Below are 22,500 nucleotides of genomic sequence, written 5' to 3'. Positions count from 1 at the left end.
ACATTCTTCCAGGAGTCTGGGGGATCATCCAGGTGCTCTTTGGTTAACGTGAGACAGATGGCAATGATCCTTTCAGAAAGCAATGGTTGGCCAGTGGCTATTTTCCCTAAAGAAAACCATTCCCATTCCATCTTTTCCTGATGGAGGAGGAGGCATGAAGACTGACATCAGCTGTAGTGAGAGGCCTGCAGATCCATAGATGTTCCTCTGTGGTTCTTTGCGTCTTCCTGGATGATATTCTGGGATGTCATGGAGACATCTTGGCAGGGTGAGCAGTCCTAAAGTCTTGAATCTCCTCTATTTGAAGGATCCATCCATCTATCTAAACAGTAATCATGGTACAAGCTTTACCACAAACCTGTATGGTGAAGAACAAGTCCACAAAGTTTCTCTCCATTATACAGCGCAGGGCTTCCCAAACCCAAACCTTGTTTGTCACCCAATTAAATACCCGCATGATGTGCTGGATGAACCCCAGTTCATAATTTTTTTTTTTGCTTCATACGCCATTATGTCCAAAAAAACAAGGAATTTATATATATATTTGTTTGGTTACAAAAACGTTTTGATTAAACAATGGTCTTATAGTTAAAAATTTTGTTATAATTATACTGGTTCACAGCACTAATTATTGCAGGTCATCTGAAGCTGCTGAATTGTTTTAAGCATTGTTCATTGCAACAACACTCCGGCTCTTATAGAAAATGTTTCCTTTCACCTACATCTTAAAATCAAATTATTTTTATGTCTTCATTAGAAAGCATTTCTCCCAGCTTTCCATTAAAATTTATAACCGATGATAGTAAAATTTAAATATCCATCCTTTCTCAGTATCACTGGCAGTTTTGTTGCCCATCTCTGAGTGAGGCAGGATAAGAAGGGGTGAGGCACTGTGAACGACTCGGACCTCACTAAACCGCAGCTCATCGCAAGTATGAAAGGAGTAAAGAAAAGTACAGGAACAAAAACCAAGCGCCGACCAAGGCAGATTCTATTCTAAAACTTTCAGAAAAGACTCTCTTCCAGGCTCTGTTTAACTGTCGAAGCCAATTACAATGTGTAAATATAAGGCATGATCACAGCAAGTTCGTATTTTGTTTCAGCACAGCTGAGCTTTTAGGATTGTTAATTAGAGCTGACCTGTTCAGGTTACAGTGTTGTGTAGATGGTCCAGGACTACTGACTGTGGACTATAAAATAAAAAAAAAACTGTAACCAACAGAAACAGATGCAAACTGTCTGCAGGGGGAGGCTTTGTACAGTTTAGGGATATATGAATATATTATAATGTACAGAATTCCAATGATGCAGGAAAATACTCAAAAAACGAAATAATTGCCACAATGTGTAATTACTGTGACTTTGGTGCCACAAAGATTGAGCTGTAAAATAGCCACAAAAGGTCACCCTTAACAATTTGGTTCGCAAATACAGTCTGTGCCAAGTTATAGACAAAAAATAATATTATTATAATAATGTATATTATTATATTGACATTTTATTAAAATAATATAATTTCTAATACATAATATTTTAATACAAATCAAAACCTACTTTAATGTAGGTATGGAGAGAAAAGTTACTGATATATAAAAGCAAGAAAGCATTTAAAGTTACAGTATATGTTCTAATAGCACCCAAATAATGACAGAAGCATGTTCTAGAAAATACTATTCCACCGTTTCACACAATTCTTCAGAATGTAATCAAAATGGCTTAGAAATGCAAATTAAAGCCATGTTAATCTTCCATTAAAAAAACTCTGCTGCTATATAAATAAAATATAATATTTGCAAACTGTGACAAATGATCAAATATGCTAACATCACTAATATACATCAACTTCCATGTACTGTACATAAAACAAGGGAAAAAATAGATGTGAGCTGCAAGGTTTGAAAGTACTATGTCACTTCTAAAAGCTGGTTATCAGCTCCAGACTGGAGCAGCACTCTCTCCCTTCGAAAGAGACAGAGGCCGTAGTCCACACAACTAACTGCTTTTATGCCAGCAGTAAATTTCAAACACCTATTAACTCCTGCCGCCGCCGGGCCTCAGTGTTTACTGTATCCAGCAGTGCGGCTGCTTCTCTTTGCAACAGACGCTGAAAGCCAGGACATCTTCATACAGCACTCACTGAGCCAGCCAGGGGGCAAAGAATTACAACGCCACCAGACAACGAAGCAGCGCGTCACTGGTGCCACCTGGGGAGGGGTCCGGCAAGGGACCGCAATCGGGACACGGCCGAGAACGAGCCGGAGTGCAGAACCCATTCCGGCAGAAAACGCCAAAATGTGAAATAACAGAACCTGAATCTATTCCAGACATGTACCTCATTACAGACTTAGCAAATTAAATCACAAATAGGATTAGAGAAGAATAATGTAACAATCTTTCCCCACGGTCCCTGGAGCATTCAGTCATAAATTGGGTTTGCAGGAAATGGCGCCGGTACGGCTGAAGACGGGGAAAGAGCTTCAGGTGACGGGCTCTGGGCCGCAGAGCAGCTCTGAGGGAGGTGAGGATCAGCAAACGAAAATTTCTCTGTGCTCCGAAACATCCCAGATTTCACTGCTTAAAACATGTTGCATCGCTCATATTCATTCACCTGCACTGCTGGAGATGCGGACACTTTCCGTTTCTCTGCCTGTGTCCGTTTCTCTTTGTAGCTTCCATTGTACTATGAAATACATGGAAAATATCCTGTAGTGGCTTTTAACGTCAGGGCGTCATGTCACCTGTTACCGAGTTACAAAGACAGGAGAAAGCAGCACACTGTGGGGTGGCAGCCAGTTGAGAACAGGGAAAAGCAGATGCCCATTCCTTCAGGATGGCACCGAGGCCAGCTGGCCGAGAGCCGGTCACCTGGGCGGAGCAGGGGCCACAGTGCCAGGGGGGGCCCGTGAGCGGAGCTCTCCACCGCCATGCTCATCAGCAGCCAGAGCAGCAGAGCCAGGGAGCTTCACAACGTTAATACGTCGTCCTGAAACGGGCCCTGTCGTGTGCCAACACGCTCGATCAGAAACACGACTCCAGAACACGAGGCAGCGTTCAACTGCGCTGCGCATTCGATCCGCTTCTCCGTCAAGCCCCCAGACAATACTTAAACGTGCTGTGCTTTGCAAAACAGCTGGGAAAGGCTTGAACACAGCTGGAAGGACAACGCCCACAGAAGGGGAACACATCGACACACCTGGAGCAGGCGGCCGGCCAGCGTCCACTCCGCCCCTCACAGGGTCCGGAGTGCCGAGTGCAGGCCTGGCAGCCCCTCTCGAGCAGCAGCACCGCCAATCCAGCCGGGCCCGGAGCTCCTGCAGCCCGCTGGCCGCACCCGGGGGTCTCCCGGACCTGAGCTCACGGCCACCTCAGACCAGGGGCCGAGGGGAGCCGCCTCTGAATGCGCCGTTAACCAGGAGCGACAGCCGTAGCTCTGACGGCGCCAAGGCGGAAGAATTTCGAGGGTTATTCTGCCAGGAAGCTGTCGGGAGCGGCAGCACGGTGTCCGGCCGGCACCCTCAGCAGCCCTGATCCACCCTCTCACGCCCAACAGCTGAGGGCAGTATCTGGCTGCAGGAGCTGTGGGGGGGTCCATCACAGGCCAGTCCACACCAGCCGGCCATCACTCATCCTCCTAAGAGGCCGAGGGCGCCGGGCTGGCAGCGCGCGTGTGAGTGCGAGGCAAAGCGATCCCAGCGCAGCAGTAAATAACGTCCGGCAGCGCCAGATTAACGGCGGCGCTCTGGAGGCGTTTACAGCAGACGGACAAACACTTGTCGGCTCGCGAGCGCTCGCGGTACGGTGATTTATCCAGAGCGATCGCGCAGCTCATCCGTCTTGCCCAGGACTCGTGAATCACACACAGGCCCCCGGCGTCCGGCGCACGACGAGGGAACACGGACGGTGCCGTGTCTCCCAGCGCAGTCACAGCCAGCGCCGGCTGGCCAGGATTCCTGGGGTCTGTGGAGGTGTCACATTCCCGCCAGGCAACAACTCACTCGCTTTCCCGACAAACCACTTCACCCTCCACTGACCACCCCCCTCTGTAAAGTGCTGCACAAACTCCCGCGGCCAGGCGGCTGGTGCGTGACGCAGTGGAAGGCCCGGGTGCGACTCTGGATTCTGGTGGGAAAGAAATACTTGTGTTCAAGATGTCCAGCTGCGTCTTACAACTCTTCCCACATTTACATTAAAGACTCTTTGTTCAGCAGATATCCTCGGATACTGAAATTTAAGGCTGATGCAAGACCTGAATATAATTTTCTTGACATTTATCACCCTAGTTTCTTCATGAAGATAACATTTTCTTCCTCACTCTGATATCTGCCTCGCAGGATACACGACATGGGACCGGCCATCCCCTGACACCATGAACGAGCAGCACCTACAGGAATGCAGCAGATTGGCGCTGTTTATCCCGACCTGGAAAGATGTGCTTATCACAGCAGACTGGCACTGCTACATTCCAAGGAAAACTCAATCGAGCTTTGCAGTGCAACAACTGGAGCATGCGTTTTTTTTCTGATTACAGAGCACAGAAGTACTAACTGGCCACAGCTGGGGACCAATACCTGTTACTGCTCTGTGTTTCTCACAGGTGGCCCCAATAGGGAGGTCACAGTCTCGAACCCTGACAGCAGGGCTGGCCACCAGTTCAGACCTCATCCCCGAACATAGGGCTGTAATTCACCAGCCCCAGCACGACACACAGGGAGAAGCACGAGGAGAGCCCTGCTCCACTGACTGTTTCCTGAGCTCTTCATATTGCCCGATCGCAGTTGTCACTTATTGCAATGTGAAATACCAAGCAGTGTACATTCATTGGTAGTGTTGTTTGATATTAAAACAGAAATGTACGTTCACTGTCCTCCTCTTATTCTCTCCCCTCAGTAGCAACACCAGCAGCAAGACTGGGCCTGACTCAGGCTCACCTTGGAGCTCAACCCGAGAGCAGTTTCCTCAGACGCAGCCACGAAGTGCAAACTTCAGCGATCATCGGCTCAGTGCGCAGACTGGTGGAGAGTGCCTGACCAAGACTCACTCAGGGGTCACCTGTGAGCTCTGCTGGTCAGTCTCCGAGGGCCGGAGGACAGGGCAGTCTCACAGGTGACACACCTGACACATGTATGCCTGGAGTCCTGACTCAATACTTTTCTATGCTTGGTAATAAGATGGAATGAGGACATTCTTATTAAACACTGCTTCCTTGTAATGCCAGCACCAATGCTTCAACAAACCAGACACATTGTACCTTTCTTATCTTCACCGAGCATCGCAGCTTTAGCGTACAGATGACGGGAATCTCGCCAGAGCTCACAAATGGCTTTCGCGTGACACAGCGGAGTATTTACCACGCCTGGTAATGCTCGATTAGCAGGAGCTTCTTAATATTTTTACAACTCTAATATTGTGTAAGAGGCAGGGGCTAAAAGTAAAATAGGCTGTGTGAAGCTAAAACATAGTTGCATTAAAAAGTTCTAAAAGCACATTTTGCGTTTACTGAAGTGTCTAGTTAGGAAGACTTGTGAACATCAACCGGGTGTTAAAACATCCATGTCAGACTTTGAGAATGTAGTAATAATAATAATAATAATAATAATAATAATAATAATAAACTTTATTTTATATAGCGCCCTTAAAGGTGGCTTCTCCAAGCGCTTTACAGGATGACAATAACAATAAATAAGAAGACTACAACAATAATTAAGAAGATTTCACAAGATAGGACACAATTATAATTACAACAATACAACAATAACAATAGAGGAGACCGTGGAAGGTGGTATTAAGAAGAGCAGAGGGGTGAAGAATGGAACCAGTTAAGTAAAGGCTTTTCTGAAGAAGAAGGTTTTGAGTCTAGATTTGAAGGAGTTTAGAGAAGGTGAATCTCTGATCTCCTTGGGCAAAGAGTTCCAGAGCTTGGGGGCATAGCAGGAGAAGTAGACCAAACACATTATCTAAGATAAGATCACTTTATTGGCCATATACAGTACCATTTCTTGCATTAAGAATTTGTCTTTTCGCAGACCCCAGTTTGCTCTCCATGAGACACAGACAAGGAGAGAGAAGCTGGGGGTCAGAGCGCAGGGTCAGCCATTTATAAGGCGCCCCTGGAGCAGTTGGGGTTAAGGGCTCAGGGGCCCAATGGAGTGGGATTCCTCTGCTGACCGCGGTATTCGAACCAACAACCTTCCAGCCACAGAGCCACCGCTCCGCCTAGCAGTCTCATCAAGAAACTATTTTAAAAACTTCCTTAAGCATTACCTATTTTTTTCCCCAGAGAAGACAGGTTACAAGCCTGACAGAGACAGAGTATTGTGCTGCAGATCAGACTACGATTGTTTGCCATAGTGATACCTCAGAAATCTCAGTCCTAATGGAAACAAAGGCTATTCTCTCTCTCCAGAGTCTCAGCAGCTGGAACAAAGATCTTGTTCCAGTCAGAATTTATAGCTCCCCTATTTTCGTACAAAAAACAGCCTATGGAAAGCAACATTAGTGTTCATTATTCAGTCATTAAATCAGATGCCATGAAAGTCTTTCAAAGGTCGCTAGTTCTGCGATTAGAAAAGCCCATACTCGTGGACAAAGCCTGAGCTAAACTGACGATAGCGAAGCTCCTTTCATAAAATCGAATCATGAGGGCACGAAACAGGACATCCCGCCAGCCGTCTGAAGTCTTACTGACCGCTAAGAAGGGACCTTGTAGCTGTGGAAATTGCCGGCCTTTTGTTCATTCATCTTCCACAAACACATACAAACAATCAAGATCATTTCACATTGACCAGCAGGTCCGGAGGAGGGTGTCAGAGGGGCACCGATGGAGGGCTGGCTCCTGCATGCCCAGGTGTGCCCACCAGGCCATATGCATTCAGGTAGCCTGGCTCCCCCTGTTGTGCCCGGCTAAAAAGAAGAGCTGTCCAGTGATGCCTGATGTATTACAATATCTCTGGACCCAAGATGCATGTTGCTACAATTGGCAAATTAATGCCTACCTTCAGCAGCAATTAATAACGATTAGAAGGACACCGACAGGGTTAGGTCTTTGCATTTAACAAATTGCACCTTCCGTTTCTCCTTGCCACTGTTTGACCCAATGGCCCTTTCAAAGACCAACACATTTACCAGGAAAGTCTGCATTAATTAAAAACTGAAACTTGTGTTTTACAACTTCAGCTGTGCCCAAAGACCGCCGAGGCAAAAACAGCCAAACTTCCACTCATTATTTTTAACTCTGCAGGACAAGTGAAGGAGCTGCGCTCCGCCTGTACTGCACTGACACAATCTGAACTTTAAAAGAAAGTCTTCAGCCAGGCAGATCACCGACATATAGCAAATCTGTCGAGTTAGGACAAAGAAACCATTTTTACAAAACCATTACCTTCAGGATGAAGGAACTTTCTTTCGTTCGCACCACCGGTCAAAATGAAAAATAATACATGTTGTTAAGCTCAGACAGGAGAGCGACACAGTGCCACAGAGGTTAGAACTGCTGCCTGGCAGCGCCGGGGCCCCGGGTTCAATTCCAGACCTGGTGCTGTCTGTGTGGAGTTTGCATGTTCTCCCCATGCTCACATGGGTTTCCTTAAGGTGCTCCAGTTTCCTCCCACGGCCCAAAGACGTACTGGTCGGTGAAGTGTCTTCTGGGAAAGCTGGTCCCCGCACATGTCTGTGTTTGCATGTGCCCTGCGGTGTACTGACTTCCTGCCCAGGGTGTACCCTGCACTGTGCCCACGGCCTGCTGGGAGAGACCTCCCTGTGACCCTGTACCGGATACTGTGGTTGGGAAACTGAAGGAGCCCCAGGAGCTACAGTGTGGAAGACCTGGATGTGGAAGTTCTGCCCTGCTCAGCTGTGCTCTTGTCTGACCTGATCTGGGCATCTACTCTCACACCTGGAAGTCTGAAACTGTCTGAAAAAAAATGCTTCTTCTGTCACAAGACATTTTTTAACACCTGGAAATAAATGTTTGTTTAATAATGTATAAAGTAATTTTAATTATTTATTAAATTAATAAAACTAGCTCAACATTATTATAGGAGACAATATTCCTGCCTTTTACAAGCTGCCTGAATACACATTAAAAACAAACAAGCACAGTTTTTTTTGCAACCTTTTCATTCAATATGAAATGAATAAATAAAAAAGAATGTTGCATTATCTGAAGAATTGTTATGGAGAAACTTTTCATTAACTTAAAATGGGAAACAATCATGTGTGCACTCACAGAGCTGGGCTGAATTTCCCCCACTAAACAGTTTCAAGTAATTGTTTAAAAAACCATAAATATTAAATTACTTCACTAGTGACTATTAATATAAAATACATAAAGCATCTGCTGTACATCAATCTCATAACAGTGAGCCTTGGTACAAAATTCAATTATTAAACACTTTTCATTAAAATACAGCTCAGGTATGGTGGCATGCAGAAAGGTCCGCTTTTCCCCCAAAAAATCATTAATTGATCTATTAAGATAAACAGATTATCTGACATTCTTTAAAATGAAGAGCAATGAGGCCGGCAGCCCTCTAAACAGGATGATACATCTTAATTCCCTGAAAATGGTTCAGCTTTTTCCATCAGATCACTGCATCTGCATTGCCCAAACATGAATTCTGCTTTGAAAGAGCTATAAAATTTCCATTGCACATCTCAGTGTATCCATTAGCAGTAAAATTGCCTACAGAGGTTTAAATCGCAATGGAAAATGGCCAGGGATAACAAGCCTACCCTGCTGCTACATGTCTTATACAAACTTTCAATTTATCACAGCCGAACGGAGCTGTCTCTGGGGCATCAAAACAGCAGACCAACAAGAGTGAGACTCCTGAGTGAACAGATGTAACAATGCAGCAACAACAATAACTCACCGATTACAGGCGATAGACATGTGTGGAAAAGCACATGGAAACTATTTCAAGGTAAACTAGAGATCATCTTTATGGAGAACAGAACCTAGAAAATAGTAAACATAGGTTTAGAAAAGGTAGGTAATGCTTAAATGCTAGTTAGAGTTCATTGAACAAGCAACAACAGTAATGGACACACCTATCATATATGAATATTGATTTTGTATTAGGCTTTTGATGTAGTTTGTCATAATTCTAAAAATACAGGCAGTATGCATTACAGTGGGAAAATGCGTGCATTTAGTTTGAGAAACGATTAACAGAAAACACGGAGCAGACAAGCTGAGGTCCTGAGACTGGTGTGAGGAGTACCACAGGGATCTGTACAGGGACACAGCACTCACTCATTTAGATCAGTGATCTAGATGACAAAATAGTAAACTAGTCAAGTTTGAAGATGATTTCAAAACAGGCGGTTCAGCACGAACTGTGGGAGCAGCGCAAGAAATTCAAAGAGGACGTTTTAGATCAAATCAAAGACTGGCCTAACACCTGCGCAACAGACAGGAAGTAAAAACAAACTAAACGAAATTGGAAACACTGAGGTTGAAGAGTCTACTTATGAAACAGAACGAAGGCGTGGAATTTAAATAATGACATTATTTAATAACTTAAATAATAATTAAATAATTTCAATAATAATTGAATAATGCACTACCGCATTTGGAATACTGTGTACAGTTAAGGTCATCACATTACAAAAAAGACAAAAAGATACAACCCACAGAGGTACAACCAAATACATTTCCGGTTTCTAAAATGGATGTCCTGCGCAGCCCAGCTGAAAGTGAAATAACTAAACCAATTTACTCTTCAACACAGACACGGGCCTCAATTTTTTAAAACTACTGGAGGGGTTCGTCACAAAACTGTATACCCATTCTGCTACAGAAAAAATAAAGCGGCTCTTACTGTTACTGAGGCGTCATACAGTCGTCACGGAGAAGAACGTGTTTCTTCGCCTTCCGATGAATTTATTAGGGCGTCTTCAATGTCCATTGAAATGGACAAGTCTCCATGAATATGAAACACCAACATGCATTTAGATTTTCCTTGCAGAACTGGCACGTTTGGCGCATTCATCACTTCGCTTGATGCGTCGTGGCGACAGATATATTTCAAAAGGATAAATAATAGCATGACTCTCCGGTGTCAATAAAAGCCGAATCCGCATTTGTAGAAACCTTTATTAAGCGCCTACCTCTGTACAAATTCCCTTCCCAGCAGGATGAACCACGTGAATATTGATGTTGAGTTTTCCCGAAAGTTTTCCTGTCTGTTTAAGGCTTTGCTTCAGTGATGGGTTTTGCTTCCTTGCTCTTTGGCAAATGTTTTTCTTACTATCAATTCAATTAAAGTCTAATTTGACTAAAGGCCCTTAAGTTAAATTTGACTTAAAGTCAAATTAACTGCAGATGCTGGGATTTGTGTGTGTTTGTTGTTGTTGTTGCAGGTCTAGTTTTACAAATGATTTTTTTTTTCATTTCTGAAATACAAAACTCATTAAGTTAAGTTAATGTTACGTTTGCTCCCTGGCAGCGGCTGCCCAGTGCCCCCTTTCTTCAGATCAAAAGTCAAGTTTAATTATGATTCAGCGATAAATCGCTAAACGTTAAATCAACGAAATCATAATTGACAGTCAAATAGGTCGACTGTGGAATCCGTGACAATAATACTAGATGGGAGAGCGGCTGTGGGTGTTGTGCGACATTACTATTTTCCGACCACCGTGGCTGGGAATGGGCTTTTTTTAGCGGTTGATTATAATGGTAAAGCCAGAGAGAGAAATTCAGTCTTCCAGTGAAACAAGGATGGGTCACCTACAAATGTCCGTCCTTGTAGCACACTGCCAAGGAATAGAGATGTACCGTTGTCAGTGAATATGGCTCTGCTTCTCATGCAGGTTATCAATTTAAAATCCATGTGTGAAAAGATTTGTTATGGCATGTTTTTTTTTTCATAACCAACAACATGCGCTACTGAAACACTGTGTATTCTTATAAAAATAACCACTGTCATAGGACAGGAGGGAACTGAAAGCTAAGGAGCCATCCTTCGGATGAGATGTAAAACCAAGGTCCTGACTCTCTGTGGTCATTAAAAATTCTAGGGTGTTTCTCGAAAAGAGTAGTGGTGTTGCTTCAGTGTCCCGACCAAATTTCCACGAGGTCTTTACCAATCATGGCCTCACTGGAGCATCATCCAGGTGGGGCTGCACACTGGTGGGGGTGAAGGGGATCCCCATGACCTGTAAAGCGCTTTGAGTGGAGTGTCCAGAAAAGCCCCATATAAGTGTGAGGAATTATTATTACAATTATTATTATTGCCCAATTCATCACAGCAGCTGGGAGACTGTGTGAACGATTCCAGCGCTCAGGGCTGGCAGCGCCTGGGATCGCTGCCTGTGTAACTTGTGCAGTTGCATAGTTTCCAGAGGGTAACCCTACATGTTGCTCTGCGTGAGATCCTGATTCTTGCAGCAGGCCAAGGGGCCTGCACTCCGAGCGTGAGGCAGGGTCACTCGGGAACGCAGGGTTGTGTTTTTTTGTGTTTATACCTAAAAGTGGCTCCATATATCCTTAAAAGTGGACCTTCCTACCCAGTAGGAAGCTGCAGCTGAAGGGGGTGCAGTCACATTATCATCGGTTTGGTCAGCACCTGAGACAGTAATGGTCCTCTTCGCCCACAGCCTCTATATCGGAACAACTGCCAGACAACACTGCCTTCACGCTGATGGGATTTTACCCTGAGCTGCCTAATGATGGAAGTGAGTTTTGTGTAGAGCCTGTAAGAGGCGATTTGTTTAGTAATGCCTCTGCAACATGCATTTTAATGTAATCTGCTCTTGGCTGCATCCATCCCATTATAACAAATTAAACCGTGAGCAGAGGTTCCTCCTCTGCTTCGCTGACTCTCCAAATCACACTTTAATTTTTCAAAATCCAGTTGTTGTTTTTGCTACATTCTTCAACAATGAAAAGCTGTAAAGTATTAACCAAATATTTATTGCTTGGGAATTAAAAAAACAAACATTGTGTAAAAGAGATGCCTATTAATCTACTTTTTCACCTCGTTTTTAAACATAGCTTTTTTTAGTTTCTATAGCTTGCATTTAACCCTTACTGCAAACTAACTTGTAGTTCCTGGACCTTTTTTAAGTAAAAATAGATGTGTTTGTTTCAGTTATTTCCTTCTGTGATTGGGATAGACCTATTGCCCCATGTTTCTTGTTTAGTTTAATTTTTGCATCCTGACATTGGTGATATAGCTCAGAACATACAATGAATTCTTGAATTTCAATAACATTCAATAGCATTCAATAAACACATCAAAGAGAACGGGCTAAGAGAACTACAGAAAACATCAGTCATTTTTTTTCCTTAGACCACAGAAAGTCAGGAGTGTCCAATGGTGTGGGCTGGCCTGAGTTCTCCCATGATTCATTGCACACCAGGGGAAGGGCTGCCTGCCCTCCACAGCTCTGTGCACCTGCGGGTCTCTGGCTTGTCTGGGCCGAGAGCTGCTGTACAAGTGCCCGTCAGTCATGAGCCCGTCCTCATTCTGGAATGGGAGTAACAATGAGACTTCCATCATAAAACAAGGACATTTCTTCTCACTGAAGGTTTTATCATTACAAGATCAATCCAGGTCAGTGTCATTATACTTATCGCTGCTGTGTTTCCAAAACAGCAGTTCTTTCCTTGCAATCACTCTGTGTGCCGTTTCCTCTGGGGTCGGCAGCGGGTCCTGTAGATAACTGTGTGGCTCAGAGCACTGTGTGGCAGATAAAGATTTGTTGTCCATCAGTAATAAGACCGTTCTGGTTTACAATAAGTGAAAAGTTAGGGCTGTAGGGTAGAGAAATCTGAAAAGCCAGGTCTCACGTGGTGACCAGAGGAAGGGACCTGAAGTAGTTAATAGGGCACGTGGCTTATTGCCACTGCAGAGTGAGATGATGTGACACCGCAGGGCAGATTAAAATATGCATTACCGCAAGCCCACAGCCTAATTGAGCACAGTGGAGTCAGCTGGGCTCCTGTCACCCAGAGAGTAATGTGATTTGTCAAAAGCAACATATTTGCAAGAAGTTGATGAAACATTTATAATCACTTTTAAACACCCTTAGATGTTGCGCGGAATATAAAATTAATTCTTGAATTAATTGAAGTTTTCATTAAAGCATTAGCATTTTCAAGTCTAACCTTAGGCACTTTTTGATAGCCGATCATCCCACTTGGTGTGGATAAAACCTCTATATCTCAAAGATAGTCTTTTAAAAGTTTAATAGCTTTTTTAATGACATTAATCCCTTGTCTCACTACAGTGCAGGAGGAAAAATCATTAGCAGGTGCAATTGGCGCTTGGCACTTTTAAATATTCTTTTAAATATTTAAATATTTTTAGCCTTTGTTTAGTGATTGTGTGACAGTGTGAGAGCTCGAGCGAAGCTGCCATGAACTCATGAGCTCAGATATCGCTGACAATGTCAGAGCCACTGCGAAGGAGAAGATTTTGCCGTCAGTGTTTTGGATATTTGTTTTACAAACTTGGCGACAGTGTTGTCTCCATCGAATCTTCAGTACATCTTCACCTTGGTGCTGCTGTTTGAAAGCGTTGGTAAGTAAGCTGGTATAATAAGCAAAGGCAGAGTTTTGTAGAGAAATGGAGTAGATTCAGAACCCTAGTGACTTCAGAGTTTGAAGGCATGAAATTTATGTGCGGTGCTTTAGAATTTTACTAAAGCACTCACGGCAGAGACGGTGTACAAGAAATATTCATTAACAACATCACAATGATTAATTGTAATGCTACCTGCAGCGGGAATAGTGATAATTCCAATTAAATGCAACATGCACTTTCCTGCAAAATCTTCACTCGGATCTCGAGAGTTTCCCCGGAACGCAAGGACTTGACAAATGAAGTCCTTCCCTTCTCCTCTGGTGGTCCCTGAACCCCTGCTGAGTGCCTCGAACCCGGGGCCTTCAGCGCGTTCACGGTGGTTCTTGCCCTGTGCCATCTTCCTGCTCGGCCACAAGCTGGTCTGGCTCCTCCCTGCACCGTACACAAACAAGCAAAGCAAAGCAGGCAAGTGCTTTCTGTCATCCATTAACTTTTTGCTTTTCTACCCGTTATGGATTTTTCTTGTCAGCCAAACTGTAAGCCCAGGCAGCTCATTAGTCCTCTTTTGCAATTAGCTACATCACCACATTAATCCGGAGCTCTGAGGACGGCCTCTGTCTGTTTGCCGCCAACATGTGCCCTGGGTATGTTTCTGCTTTACCTCTGCTCATCAAACACAGTTTTCCTTCCTTAAGTAGACTTTTCATCAGGCCCTTCATCTCAGCTGGAATAGTCAGTGCAGATCCAGATGGCATGCCAACAGCTGCTTTATGCTAATTGCTGAAACAAACGCAAAGCAATTGCAAGTTAGCATGGTTTCCTTGAGATTCATATTAATGAGTTTCTGCAACAATGCGTAATTTAAAACCCATACTTGTGGATAAGAGTTTGTACAAGACAACGTTGTTTTTAAGTCTTTTAGAAAGGTACTTTTCTATTTGTAATTTAACATATATTCTGTAATAATATGTGTAGGACTATCCTAGAAAAAAACAACCATGTAAGAAGACTTGAAGCAAAAGTAAGCAGATACAGATGTTTGTTTCACGATTTATAGTGGATATAAAGCTTTAGGAAGACAAAACAGTAGCACCACTAAAACACATGAAAATTAGTATTGAAAAACCACGTCATTTCTTGACATCTCCTTTGGGTGTACATTAACAACAATGGAAACACTTTGGGTTAGGTTTTGAAAAGTAATTTCTAAAAATTTTACAAATGGAAAAGAAATAGTGAAAGAACAGAGTGACAAAAATGGGAAAATAACCAGCTTTGACAGGAAGTGTAGGCTGACTCCTCCCACCCACCTTCAAGCCAATCGTCTTTTGACATGTCACAGACAGGACCTCCCCACAGTGGAGGATCAGCACTGATTGGATGAGAGACACATCCCTCACTGACAGTGCTGTTTGGATGCAGGGGTCGTTGTGCCACTGTTACAAGACAGAGTCCTGGCTGACTGATCCCACACCTGTCCTGTTCCTGTCAGGTCCTCATGGTGGACAGCATGTCTTTCAGTGGGGCATTTTAACTGCACAACAGGCCTGTGTACCACAACCCTTCCCCCGCAGGCTGTACTACTACTACTAACTCCTTACACTTCTATAGCACTTTTCTGGACACTCCACTCAAAGCGCTTTACAGGTAATGGGAATCCCCACCACCACCACCAGTGTGCAGCCCCACCTGGAAGATGCGATGGCAGCCTGAGTGCACAAGTATGCTCCCAACACACCAGCTCTCAGTGGTAAGGAGAACAGAGTGATGAAGCCAGTTCAGAGATGGGGATTATTAGGAGACCATGACTGGTAAAGGCCAGGGGGGAATTTGGCCAGGACACTGGGGTTACACCCCTACTCTTTTCAAGAAACACCCTGGGATTTTTAATGACCACAGAGAGTCAGGAGCTTAGTTTACATCTCATCCGAAGGACGGCGCCCTTTTTACAGTATAGTGTCCCCGTCACTATACTGGGGCATTAGGGCATTAGGACCCACACAGACCACAGGGTGAGTGCCCCCTACTGGCCCCACTAACACCTCTTCCTGCAGCAGCCTCAGCTTTCCCAGGTACTCCTGGTACCAGGGGTCGCTGCTGAGATGAAGTCGGAAGATTCCTCAATTCAGGGGTACTGATGAACTGTGAGAACTGCGAATGAGGCTCAGCTTGTTGTTCAATTTTATCATAGAATTAAATCTCGTCTGAGAATTCTGATGTAGCCTTATTTGATTTGCAGAAGCCAACAGCCACATCTTTACGGAGAAGAGAAATCCATCCATCCATTTCCTAACCACATGATCCCATTCTGGGCTGTGAGGGGGCCGGAGTCTGTGCCAGCGAGCATTGGGCGCGAGGCTCAGTAAAGCAGAGCTGAATACAAACCCTGAATTTAAATGAGAAGATTCTAAGAATTCCGGATAATTTAATCTCTCTAAGTACCTCTCTCAGGCTTAGTATTCCGTATTGTCCTGAGCATGTATGTATATTATTTTATGATGCAGCAAACTCATACTGCAGATGGGGATACAGGCCAGGCTTGTGGATTTAGCTGCATATTCACACAGTCAGAATTTTGCTTACAAAAGATGCTAACAGGCACATACAGTACAGTTTATGCAGCAAAATCTGCTGATCAATATATTGATGTTATATTAAATTTCTCTGGCATGATAACTCTATAACAGAAGTATTTGTGCCCAGTGCATGTGGAAAAATATATATAAAGAGAGAAATGAGAGACCTCGATTAAAGCAGCCTCAACTGTGGCTGTTGCTAATCCCAAGAGGCACTGCAACTCATTTAATCCTCTCTGCAGTGACCAGTCAGCCATTGAGACATTTCACAGCTGCCGAACCCAGTATGCCTCTGTTGTGCTCCAAAGATGAGCCTACCCTAGAACAATCATCTGTTCCTACTGTTAATCCACAAGAAAAGCTTTAAAGATTACATTTAACCCTTGTCCAGCTGGACTCCTTTCACAAACGAGCTGCCTGATCTCTTCTAGTGCTCAGATTCGAGCAGATCATTTTCATCCAATTATTGTTTAGCTGAACCTGAGAGCCCACGGCTGCAGAAAACAAAGATCGACTTTGACAGAAATTGTATGTTTTGTTCATTACTTTTGACCCTTTTCTCTGTCTCAGTGACTCCAAACCTAGACAGACATATAGATCGGTACTATCTATATTATACAGACCTGAAGCTAGAAGTATAGATGTCTACTTGATCAGTGAGAGCAGAGCACACTCGGACAGGCAGATCAGATTAGTCATATTCATGAACAGGCCAGGCAGCAGGGAAGGACCCCAGTCACACCAGTGAGCGGCGCAGGTGTGAAACAGCCAGGCCCAAGTGACACGCTGCCCACTGGGGCCGAGTCGCCAGCTGCAATTAGTGTGTGGAATAAGAGCAGCAAGTCCATCGCATGATGCAACTTGTTCCCCTGTACATACAAACTGGTGCACAAAACTGCCTGCAATTTTATACAAGGATCTAAAAATTGGCATTGTTCTTTTGACACTTGAAAGATGCTTGGGAAAAGTTTGATCCTACCTGCATCAGACAATTGATGTTCTGTTTAGCCCCTCTTCAAATTCTGAGGAGACCCTGGGCCACATCAAATCAAATCAAATCAAAGTTTATTTATCAAATGCACAACAATACGGCGTGCAGCAGAAGTTTCTGGCAATTAAATGTATTTTTCTGCGAACTCACAAAAATTCACAAAAACACAAAAATCACAAACTTGAGGTTACATTTTTGAAATTGAATAAAACTCAATGTGAGTAGAGCTGTTATGTGTCCATGGTGTGTGCAATATATACATGTAGTGCAGTTATGCTGAATATAGTGAGAATTGTGTGTCCATGTAGCCATTAAAGGTGATAATTTACATGGTTAACTCATGTAAATGAGTTATGCTAAATCATCTCTGCTTTTAAGACTGCAAAGCAATATTCTTCATCCAACAGCAAATAAATAAGCAACTTTCTTTTTTGTCTAGTTAATCAGCATTCAGGTGATCAATGTGGTGGAAAGAACGTGTTATTCTACCCAGTCGACAAGTACAACTCAAGGAAGTTACCATGCACGTGTGGGTGTGTGTGAGATGGGCTTCCAGACACACAGTGCAGACACCTTTCTGCAGGGCTGTGCTGAAAGTTTACTTTGACAGTGTCTGGGGCTGAAGCAAAGGTCAGAGCTTTCCAGTCCTGCTTACTGCAATCTGTTCCAGCCTAATGTGAAACTCCATTATATTAGCACAACACAGCTAATAAGAGGGGCTCATAACATCTCGTGGCCTTAGCCTTGCAGACAAAATACATCGCGCTCAAAGAATTTCTGCTACAGGAGATTTCATTATAATAGTCTTTATTCCCAAGGCTGTGAGGATCTTATCTGTTTCCTGGTAACACTGTTTGAGCAGCGGCAACAGAATTAATTATACTTCATTTGGCATCTTTAACAGTATTGACCAAATTTAAGAACAAATGAGAAATGCTTATCAAGCTTGAAGAAAATAATCCATCAGTGGCAGATTTTAAATTCTCTGCAGTTCTCTTATTAATCAAAGCAGCACTTACTATCCTATCTCCCTCTCCCATTAACAGCCATTAAGCAGGGCTGCTGATTGAAGCAATTTCTTTTGGGATCTCATACTCATTTTAAGGGAGCCTTTCTTCACAAGCTAACTATCACAGCACACAATTAGAGAGGCAGGCGGAGAGGGAGAGAGCAGCTTCGCTCGCCGTGACCTTGACACATTGCACAAAGACAACAAGGGAAACCGGCAGATTCCACCCCGACACGAGCAGCAGCAGCCTCATCTGGAATGCAAATACCAGGTCTAAAGCAGCATTATGAGCTCTGAATTGGACTGAAAATAACCAATTACCCAGGCCTCATCAAGAAGAATAAAACCCCCTTCAGATGCAGAAATAATTAGGGAAAGACTATGTCATCTCAGAGAATAGGGGTTGCAAAGCAAAGACTGGAGAATTGTTAGATCAACTTTATTCTGCAGACGGTCCAGCTTCCCTTGTAATTAATGCAGTAGAATCCTTGAGAATTCCTGCAGTGGAGTCTTACAGAAACCCTGAACAAGTACAAAGAAAATATGAGCATTCAGAGTACTAAGTCTGCTTAGTCTTTCAGCTGGAGTCCTGGGGACACACAGGAGAGAGGAGTCCTGCTGTCCACTTGACCACAGCCCTGCTCACAATGACACCATAACGTCTTGGGAAAGTACTTCGAACTCTGCAGGTTTAAATCACTGTTCTGAGATGCTTCGTTATCTCCAAGCGATTTAATGACATTTTCTAATATTAAATTTTCTCTAAAAAATCCCAGCACAATAACCAGCTCTGTTTTGTGTAAGTACTGTACCTACCGATTTCTAAGTGCTCCTATTGTCCCTCCAGTGTGGGCTGTTCAAGTCAGATGAGGTCACTTGCTCTCAGCCTTGACCAAAGCCTGGCCTTCCAGCCTGATCCTAGGTCATGACACAGCCCCCAGCCTGAGCTGCACAAGTTCCCCCCACAGCTCAGGTACAGAACAGCCGGCGTTTTACAGGACGAGACAGAAGATCGGTGTTCATTCTGTAAAGCAAACTAGCAGGATGTGAATAATAGTAGAACTGAATCAATATGGTTTGTTTTTCACTAGAATTTCTGTTAATGCTACTATATTAATGTAAATCTGAGCAGAGTGTTTGCTTTCATATTTCAGCACATTAAACATCATTGTTATTAACTTATTCCCTTTAAATTCTCTCACTGGACATCACAGTACTTCACTGCCTGGAAGTCAAAGTAGGTAGAGTAGATAGCTATACATTATGTGCTTATAGAACATTAGTGGTTTGACTTTAAAATGCACATAATTTCAAGAGCAAACTGTTTGGCACAAATGAGAGGCTCCTTCTCCTGGGCTGACCTGTAGAAGCTGGTCCCTGTACACCTCCCTCTGAAGCCTGTTACTGATGTCTTACCTAATGCAGTCGATGAATCTCGAGGGCTGTGACAGTCCACATTCGGGGCTCGTTCAGGTCAGCTGCTGGAACAAAGAGAGTGAAGAGAGAGGCTGCAGGGAGGAGTGAGGCCCAGTTGATTTACTGAGCGGCATCACTCCCATCTTCATTAACGCAGCTGGACAGCTGACACTAACGCCTGACACACTGCAGACATCTAACCCGGAAACCATTACATCTTTCCCTGGAGGTCAAGAGTGAGCCTTATGTCTCTGTCCTTTAAATTGGATGTGTGGCTGACAGCCCCCCATAATAGGTGCAGGAGCTGAAATACGGAACCCGGGCTGATTCCCGTATGACGAGGCCTCTCAAACAGCTGAATATTCAACGATGTATCGTGTCATATTTATATTTAATCATCATTACCAGGTTTTAGTGCCTGTTTGATAAATGGTATCTAAAAAGATTGATGCTTTGTTGTTAAACAGCTGTGCAAAATATTGTGGCCAAAAATGATAGAAAGTCAGAATCCCTGCAGCAGCAACAGTGATTACAGTCTACAAGTTCACGTGCACTGTTCTACAGGGTCCTCACAATGGGTCCACACTGGGACAGCTCCCTGCGTCCAGCATCCACAGACCAGAAGCTCTGCAGAAATACTGATTTTACACCATCAATCTATACCCTGCCCTGTCCACCAAGCTATATCACCTATAGCGAATCATATTCTGTTTAAGACACACAAATGTGATAAATAGATATAAAACTGAACTCAACTTTTATGTTAAAGTTCTTATGTACCGTATAGAACTGTAGCACAGGCTTCTAAGAGGCTCTTGGTTAATTTGCCCTTTTCCTTACTCTTCCAGTCAGACGCTGAAATACTTGAATGAATTGTTAACTTCTTCCAAAGAAATCGAAATGTATGTATGTATGTGGCCATTTTTGAAAAAGCTTTCCCAACAAGATGACTTATTATAAATATTGAAATCGATTAGTGTGACAGCTGTGCAGTGGGGCCATGTCCCTGCAAAGGAGAAGAAAACATTTTGAGAAACATGGGAAAACAGGCCCTGCTTCCCAGAAACCACACCTAGAATACGTGTGTAGGGCCATGGTCTTGCACACAGCACACAGACAGCACACCAAGCGCTACAGTTCCGCATCTTTGAGGAGAGTTACCCTGCGGCCATTGGACAGGTCTGCCAGCACCTCAGTTATACTTTACAGCCAGAGGCAGGACATACGCCCTGTTGTCAAGACGAGAAGAAGTGTGCTTGTCTCTCAGGCCTGCTGTGCCTCAGCCCACACTGACAGCAAGCACCAGCACAGCGTCTTACCCTGGTAAGCAACACAGAGAGGCCATGCGTGCACCTCTTTCATCCAGCTCCCTTAAAGGGCCACTTCCTCCTTCTGAGGGTCACCGCGGTAACCCAGAGGCCATAGTTGAGCGCCCAGAGCCTCCTACACCCTGGACAGGACATAGGAGTGGCCCGCCAATCGCCAGGCCAGTCAGAGACGCGATGGATACAGCAGGAACCAGATGGACAGTATGGCATAAAGTCTTTTAAACAATGAAAGATGAATTGTCATGTTGCAGGCTGGAGGCATATACTGTGCTTCAGTCTGGTTAGCGGGCAGGACAGGTCCAGGATTCCTGTCCTGCCTCTGAACGCACACGGGCTGAGTCTAGAGTCTTCTCCAGCTATTCAGTTTACCTCAAGCATCCAGCACCACAAACTCCACGTCACCCCAAGATTTAGATCTCTTTAGAAAGAAGACAGCGCAGCTCGGCCTGGACCTGGAGCTCAGAGAAACCAGGCAGTCCCAGCCAGAGCATGTCCACAGTCTTCGGGGTGAAGGCAGCACCGGCAGAGACAGTGTGCCATGAACAGAGCACACTGCTGCTCTGCACTCGGTGGAGACGAAGGAGCAGCTTTGACCAGCAAGACAGAGCTGTCAGACCTTCACTGACTTGCTATGAAGTGCGACTCAACAGAGCATTAACATAACACGACGTGCGGAGAGGCCGAAGAAACATCAAACACATTCCAGAGAGCGTTAGAACTGTGGGGTTCGTTTTACTTACATCTAAATAATTGCATCCATTAAAACAAAGGATGTTCCCAGTACACATCTATCAGGTATCTTTTGAGAATATTGCCTTTGAATGAAGTGGAACCATAATTAAAAGGAAAACTAATTTGCACACTGCGAAGCAATTATCCCAGACTACTCTCATGCCAATAAAATTCCAATATACCAAACACATGAGGAAAAGATTAAAAAGCCAGTTATTTGCAGGCTAGAAAATGCGAATGGAAAAACAGAGTGATAGATATTATTTAGAGTGGCTCAGTGGTGCAGGGGTCAGCATTGCTGCCTCGCAGCGCTGAGGCCCTGGGTTCAATTCCAGGAGTGCCGTCTGTGTGGACTTTGTATGTGCTCTCCATGTTCATAGGGGTTTCCTCCCACAGTCCACAGACAAGCTGGCAGGTTGGCTTCTAGGAAAACTAGCCCTGGTGTGAGTGTGTACCAGTGTCCTGCTGTGGACTGGTATCTCGTCCTGGATTCACCCTGCCTTGTGACCATCCCTCACCCCGGCTCTCCTGCGACCCTGTACTGGGGAAAGCAGTTAGAAAATGGATGGATATATTATTTAGAGAACAACAGGACTGGACTGAAGTCGCTACAGCTTTGCCTTGGTGAGGGTCCTTTGGTTTGTAGCCACTCTGAGGCAGAGCTCGGGCTCGATCCTGAGTCCAGGACACCCAGCCCCCAGCCCTGCACACACACTCTGGCCTGTCAGTTCCCAGCACACAGTGCTTTCAGGAGAACAAGGCCCTGTGTGGAATTTAATAGCCACACTATATAAAACCTGCTTGCAGAAACATGCTCAGACCATGGCAATGTAGCCCAGCTATAAAATGGGTCATTCGCTGCACAGTGCTTGTTAAATCTAGAAAATAAAGCACCCTCCCATTAACAGGCCATCATTTA

General features: G+C 44.4%; 1 protein-coding gene across 10 annotated transcripts in view; it reads right to left on the bottom strand.

Moving 5' to 3' along the window:
• Window positions 1–11,898: 11,898 nt before the first annotated feature.
• The window catches only part of skap2 (src kinase associated phosphoprotein 2), an 83,575-nt gene continuing 72,973 nt past the window's right edge, over window positions 11,899–22,500 (bottom strand). For 3 of the 10 annotated variants that reach the window (XM_006636054.3, XM_069194701.1, XM_069194703.1), the window contains 3 exons: window positions 19,522–19,586; window positions 18,922–19,129; window positions 11,899–14,309 (listed from right to left, as the gene is read on the bottom strand). The gene's annotated coding sequence lies outside the window, so the exon portion shown is untranslated. Of the gene's footprint in view, window positions 14,310–18,921; window positions 19,142–19,521; window positions 19,587–22,500 lie in introns of all 10 variants that reach the window. The other 7 variants (XM_069194705.1, XM_069194708.1, XM_069194702.1 and 4 more) reach the window with 5 other exon arrangements.

This window comes from Lepisosteus oculatus, chromosome 10 (genome assembly GCF_040954835.1).
Source record: "Lepisosteus oculatus isolate fLepOcu1 chromosome 10, fLepOcu1.hap2, whole genome shotgun sequence".
Classification (NCBI taxonomy): Eukaryota; Metazoa; Chordata; class Actinopteri; order Semionotiformes; family Lepisosteidae; genus Lepisosteus; species Lepisosteus oculatus.
The sequence above is the reverse complement of the archived record's forward strand: the minus strand, read 5'-3'. Positions and strand labels throughout refer to the sequence as shown.